This window comes from Rhincodon typus, chromosome 32, assembly GCF_021869965.1.
Source record: "Rhincodon typus isolate 14 chromosome 32, sRhiTyp1.1, whole genome shotgun sequence".
In the NCBI taxonomy this organism is placed as follows: domain Eukaryota; kingdom Metazoa; phylum Chordata; class Chondrichthyes; order Orectolobiformes; family Rhincodontidae; genus Rhincodon; species Rhincodon typus.
The window spans coordinates 16063613-16069884 of record NC_063363.1 but is presented as its reverse complement, the minus strand read 5'-3'; positions in this window follow the sequence as shown (position 1 = coordinate 16069884).

Below are 6272 nucleotides of genomic sequence, written 5' to 3'. Positions count from 1 at the left end.
CAAATACACCTGAAATTGTACAATCACTATGCAATTGTGATGCAGAGGTAAAATCCCTATCTGTGGCCCAGGAGGCCAAGATTCAAGTCCTACCTGTCCCAGAAGTGTATCATGACATATCTGAACAGTTTGGTTAAAATTTTTATGTTGATAACATTCGAAAGTCAACTTTCGAATATTTTGAGCAGACAGCCACTGTAAGATGGTTAGCATCATAGAAAACAAAAAAAAATTGCAGAATTTAATTAAAACTCTCTGCACTTATTTTGAAAAATGATTTTAATATCAAGAGATCATCAATAAAAATGACCCTCGTTCAATAAATCTCCCCCAAGACAAGTCGTGAAGGCAAGATTCCCTCTTAAATGTTCTGAATTCTTGAATGGATTTCACAACTAAAGGAATACTTTTTTCCATAATGGCAAGACTCTTTGATAAGAAACAGCCACTCATCTGCTCCATATCCACATTTCTTATTATTTATGACTGTTCCACATATTGATGTTGACGCACAGCTTTTTCTGAACCAGAAATTCCTGGATGAAATCCAATATATTTTGGGTAATGGAAAACAATGATCCGAAGAGTGATGTGAGGGCTTTCCTCACAGCAATGTATCATTCAAGCAAAATGAAGCTATCAAGGAAAACAGGGCACCTGCCAAGACACCTCCAGGCAATCTGTAACTATCTGAACATAGAAGTTGGTTCTTTTCTAAGTAACAAATCACTTCAGAATAATGTCATTCTTCATCATGCATAACGTAATACCACCATAAATGCTATATGCAATTATTTGGTCCATTGCTGAGGCAAATGACTGTTGTATTTGTCTTCTCACAATGGTGACTGTGCTGTTAAATGCTTAATTGACTGTAGATCATTTGGAGATAACTTAAGGTCATGAAAGACACTACATAAATGAAAGTTCCTCCATACAATTATGGCTCAGTTGCCACCACTCTTACTTCTAAGTCAGATGTTTGTAGATTTAATTTCATATGAGCTTCTTGTACCCAAAATCTAATAATACTGAATAATACAATACTGAAGGAGTACTGCACTGTTAGAGGTGTTGACTTATGGTGAGATATTAAATAAAGTTGTTGTCTGCCCTGTCAGGCAGGTATAAAAAATCTCACTATATTACTTCAAAGAAGAACAAAGAAGTTGAGTTGATCTATATTTATACCTCAATCAACATCTAAGATTCACTGCTTATTATCACACTGTTCTTTGTGGCATTCACTGCATTGACAATAGTGATTACAATTCAAAAGGGACTTAACTGGCTATAAAATGCTTTGTCTTGTGAAAGGTGTTTTCCAAATGTAGATTTTTTTTCTTACTGAGAGAAGCTTTGGGATATTTTCAATATCTCAAAATACCCTTTGACATTGGACTTCTGCTGATATCATCAGCATTTGTGCCAGACAAGAGAAAAAAACAAAGAACTTTGGATGCCAGAGGTCAGAAACAAAACGAGGAAAAACTCGGCAGGTTTGGCAGCATCTGTGGAGAGAAAACAGAGTTAATGTTTCAGATCCAGTGAGCCTTCTTCAGAACCCTTCTCCCAATGAATTGCCAGATCTGCTGAGTTTTTTCAGCAATTTTTGTTTTTATGTTTGTGCCAGATCTAATTGCTATCAAACTGCTACAAAAGAGTCAACGAATTATTGGTCTGTAAATATTGGCTGATACAATGTGAGATAGATGCCATGCAGTTTCAATAGAATGTAAACATGTTTTGGCTCAATGAATTATACTGTCTGTCTTATGTTGGTTGACAGAACATTTCTACGTAAATGTTTATGGGGAGATAGTGTCATAGTGGTAATGGTATTGGACTAGTAATCCAACTAGAAACCCAAGTAAGTGATCTCTGGACATGGGTTTGAATCCCACCATGGTGAAATATGATTTCTATATAAATCTAGAATTGAAAATCTAGCCCAAGGATGACCATCAAAGCCCTATCAATTGTCATTAAAAACCCATCTGGTTCACTAATGTCCTTTAGGAAAGGAAATGTTGTGTCTTTGTCCAGCCTAAATTGAACTTCAGATCCACAGCAACGTGGCTCTTTCTTAACTGTCCTCTGGGCAATTAGGGATAGCAGTAAATGCTCACCCACTCAGCAATGCCCACATCCTTCAACAAATAAAAAAAACATTAAGGCTGGACATAAATGACCAACTGATCGTAAAAATGAACTGATTATTTAAAAGTAATTCAACTGTCTTAAGGTGGGAATAATGCTGCTGATTAAACACAGATCCACTAAGATGCAGGGGTTCAGCTCAAGAGAGAGTACTGTAGTAAATTAAGCTGCCTGGTGAGATAGAAATGGAAGTTCTGTACATTTCTCAAATTCATAACTCCACAATGAACCAACCCATTTATACCTTGTCCAATGCTATTATTCCATAGAAGTGACTCAGTAAGTGTGTAACTGAGCCATATAGACAAACAAGCCTCAGGTTCATTTCTAGCTGATTTTAGCACTGAAAGTACAGTCAATGGCTTCAGCATCTCTGGCCCAAGAATGAGAACAAAAAATGGTCCCCAATTATTTTCAAGTGATTCCTATTGGAAAATAAAAGTGTCTGAGCATCAAGTGAGCAGAAGATGCGCTTTCATTGTGAGGGCCTTGCAGTTGAATAGTTGCTGGTGCTTTAAATGAAGTATGCATCTCAAGACTTGCCACTACTTTGAAGTATCAGGGAGCAGTTAAGGCCTATAGAACTCGTCCCACCAAAAGTTGAAAATGTTAAGAAATGCAGAGGGAAAAAAAAATGCTTATCTGAAGCAGTAATCTAAAACCTGCAAAATGGTGCCAATGACCACGGAGACAGGTGTGGAGCAGCTGGAAATAGAAATCTTAAAATTAAAACATTGGATTTAATTCTACAAACTTACACATTTGCATATGCAAGAACTCTTGTGGTCAGAGTGGATGAAGGCCAAGAAAATGAATGTGGTCTCCAAAGCAGTGAGGATTGCCACAACAAACTTAAAGTGTTTAAAGGATTGGCAACATCTGAAACTCCTGCAGTTAGCACTAGGGAACAAGTTACTAAAGCACTGCTCTCCATAGCAGGGAAAGAAGTTGCTGATCTGTTCAACATGTAGAGAAAGGAAGGAACTACCTGTAGTGAGCCTCTGGATTATGGCATTTTCTCCATTTGAAGGCAAACATGCTAATGGTCGCAGAAATTGCAAAGTAAATTACATATACAATCATAAAGTCATACAACACGGAAACAGACTGCCTTGAACAAAGTTGCAGTGCCAAAGACTTAAAATAGATTGTGATTATACTGAGCGCATTTTATCGCTCCCCCATACCCCAAATTAGAAAGTGATTCCCTTGCCGTGTTTTCTAGTCCCAAATACTGGTCTGAATATCAATATTTTATAGTCTATTGATTAATTATCCTTATTGATGATATCTAGAGCTTAATGGCACATTGAAAATGAAACAGTGAATATTATAATGAGGTAAGAACTCAATCTGATTGCCCTCAATCAGCTGGGTAACTCTCTAATAAGCATTCCAAATGTACTTATTAGGTGGTCAACTGAGCATTGATAATAAAAAAAATTATCAATCTCTACTTCAAACATTCTCAAAGATTTAGCTTCCCCCAGCACCTTGGAGCAAAAAACAATTCCAAAGACTTATCACCTTCTGAGTAAAAAAAATCTCCTCATCTCATGCCTAAATGTCATTCCCTCGATTTGTAAATTCTGCCTCCTGGTTCTAGACTGCTCAAACAGGGTAAATATCTTACCTGCCTATACCCTGTCTATCCCTTTAAGAATTTTGTAGGCTTCAATGATATCACCTCTCATTCTTTGAAGTCCTAGAAAGTACAAGCACAGTTTGGCTAATCTCCCTTCATAGGACAGTACTGCCATCCTGGGAACAAGTCTTTGGCAATAATATTTTTCCTGAGACAAGGAGATGAAAAGTGCACATGGTACTCCAAATGTCGTCTAACCTCACTACTATATAACCAAAGCAAGAATTCACTACTCCTATACTCAAATTTTCTTGCAACATTGTATTAGCCTTCTTCTTTGCTCCTGTATGTTAGCCTTCAGTGACCTATGGATGAGGACACCTAACTCCCTTTGTACATCTACAGTATCCAAACTCTCACCATTTAAGAAATATTCTGTATACCTGTTCTTCTTATCAAAGTGGATAACCTCACATTTTTCCACATTATATTCCATTTGTAGTGTTTTGCCCAATCATTAAGCCTATACAAATGCTCTGAAAACATTTTACATCTTCCTCAGAACATATATTCTACTTAACTTTGTATCATCTGCAAATTTGGATATATTACAATTGGTTCCCACATCTACATCATTAATAAATATTATGAACATCTGGGGCACAAGTATTGATCCTTGTGGTGCCCACTAGTCACAGTTTGCTAACATATCTCTGACTTACTTATTCTTACTCTCTGCTATCTGTCTGTTAGTCAATCATTAATCCACACCAGTACTTTACCTACTATCCCATGTGCTTTTGTTTTGCTAACCAACCTTACGCAGGGGTCATTATTAAAAGCCTTCTGAAAATCCAAATTGGTCTACACCTATCGACACCCCTTTATCAACTTTATTAGTAACATCCTAAAACAACTCCAAATTTGACAAACATAATTTTCATTCATAAATCTATGCCAGCTGTGCCCAATTAGATCATTTAATCAAGTGTCCACTTGTCACATCCTTTACAATAGCTTCTAGCTTTCTACCTATTTACAATGGCTACTATTGATGTAAGGCTAATGGCTCTGGAGCTGCCCTTTTTTTTCCCATGCCTTCTTTTTTAAATAGTGGATGACATTTGCAAGTACCAAATATGCAGGAATCATTCCAGAATGTAAAAAATTTTGGAAGATGATTAATAATGCATCAACTATCACTATAGCAATGTCTGGAAGTTAGACTATCAGGTCCCAAGAACTTATCAACTTTTTCACCTACACCTTCTTATCAATATGAATTTTCTTCAACTTCTCATTTTCCCTAATCACTTGGATTTGTAATTCTGGGAGATTTCTTGTATCATCCTTCTTAAAAAATAGTCACAAACTAACAACTGTCAAAAAACTGAAAGAACTGCAGACGCTAGAAATCAGAAAATCTGTGCAGAGAAAGCAAAGTTAACATTTTGAGTCTGGTGACCCATTCTGAAGAAGGGTCACTGGACCTGAAACGCTAATTCTGCTTTCTTTCCACAGATGCTGCTGAGCTTTTCCAGCAACTTCTGTTTTTGTAACTTCTCTGGCACTTTGGTATTCCCGATTGTAAATTCTCCTGACTCAGCTTTTAATGGACTCACATTTGGCTTAGCCAAACATTTCATTATTACACATCTGTAGAACCATTTGCAGTCCATTTTTGTTAGATTGCATTTGCATGGTATGCTTTCCTTCCTTGTCAATATCTTGGTCCTCCTTTGCTGTATTCTAAAAAAACTTCAAATTGGATACTGTCACCCAGGGCTTGTTGTAACAGTAGCAAGTTCTATATTCTAACCATTCTCTGGGTGAATAAGTTAGGACTGAATTTCCTATTGGATTCATAGAATCCCTACAGTGTGGAAACAGGCCCTTTGGCCCAACAAGTCCACACTGACCCACCCAGAACCATCCCCCTATAATCTACACATCCCTGAACACTATGGGCAATTTAGCATGACCAATCCACCTAGCCTGCACATCTTTGGACTGTGGGAGGAGGAAACTGGAGCAAACCCACACAGACACAGGGAGAATGTGTAAACTCCACACACACAGTCACCCGAGGCTGGAATTGAACCTGGGGTTCCTGGTGCTGTGAGGCAGCAGTGCTAACCACTGAGCCACCGTGCCACCCCAATGTGTGGTCTGTAGTCCTTGTCCAATATGTGACGTGCATTTCTGACCTCATCAACAAGAAACAGCTTCTCTATGTCTAACCAATCAAACATTTTCTTAATCCTTTCAGGTCACTCCACACCTACACCTTCCCTAGGCCACACACCTAATCATTTTCTTTCTTTCCTACTTTCCACATTTAACTGCACATATACAGCCGGTTTGTTGCTTACATTAAACCAGAAAAAAATACAGTTCAATGAGTGCAGTTGTGCAACCTTGTGCAGAGACAGATTTACAATCTGTTAGCAGCTCTTATAAACAAATACAAAATCATGAGGGATAGTAGGAACTGCAGATGCTGGAGAATCCGAGACAACAAGGTGCA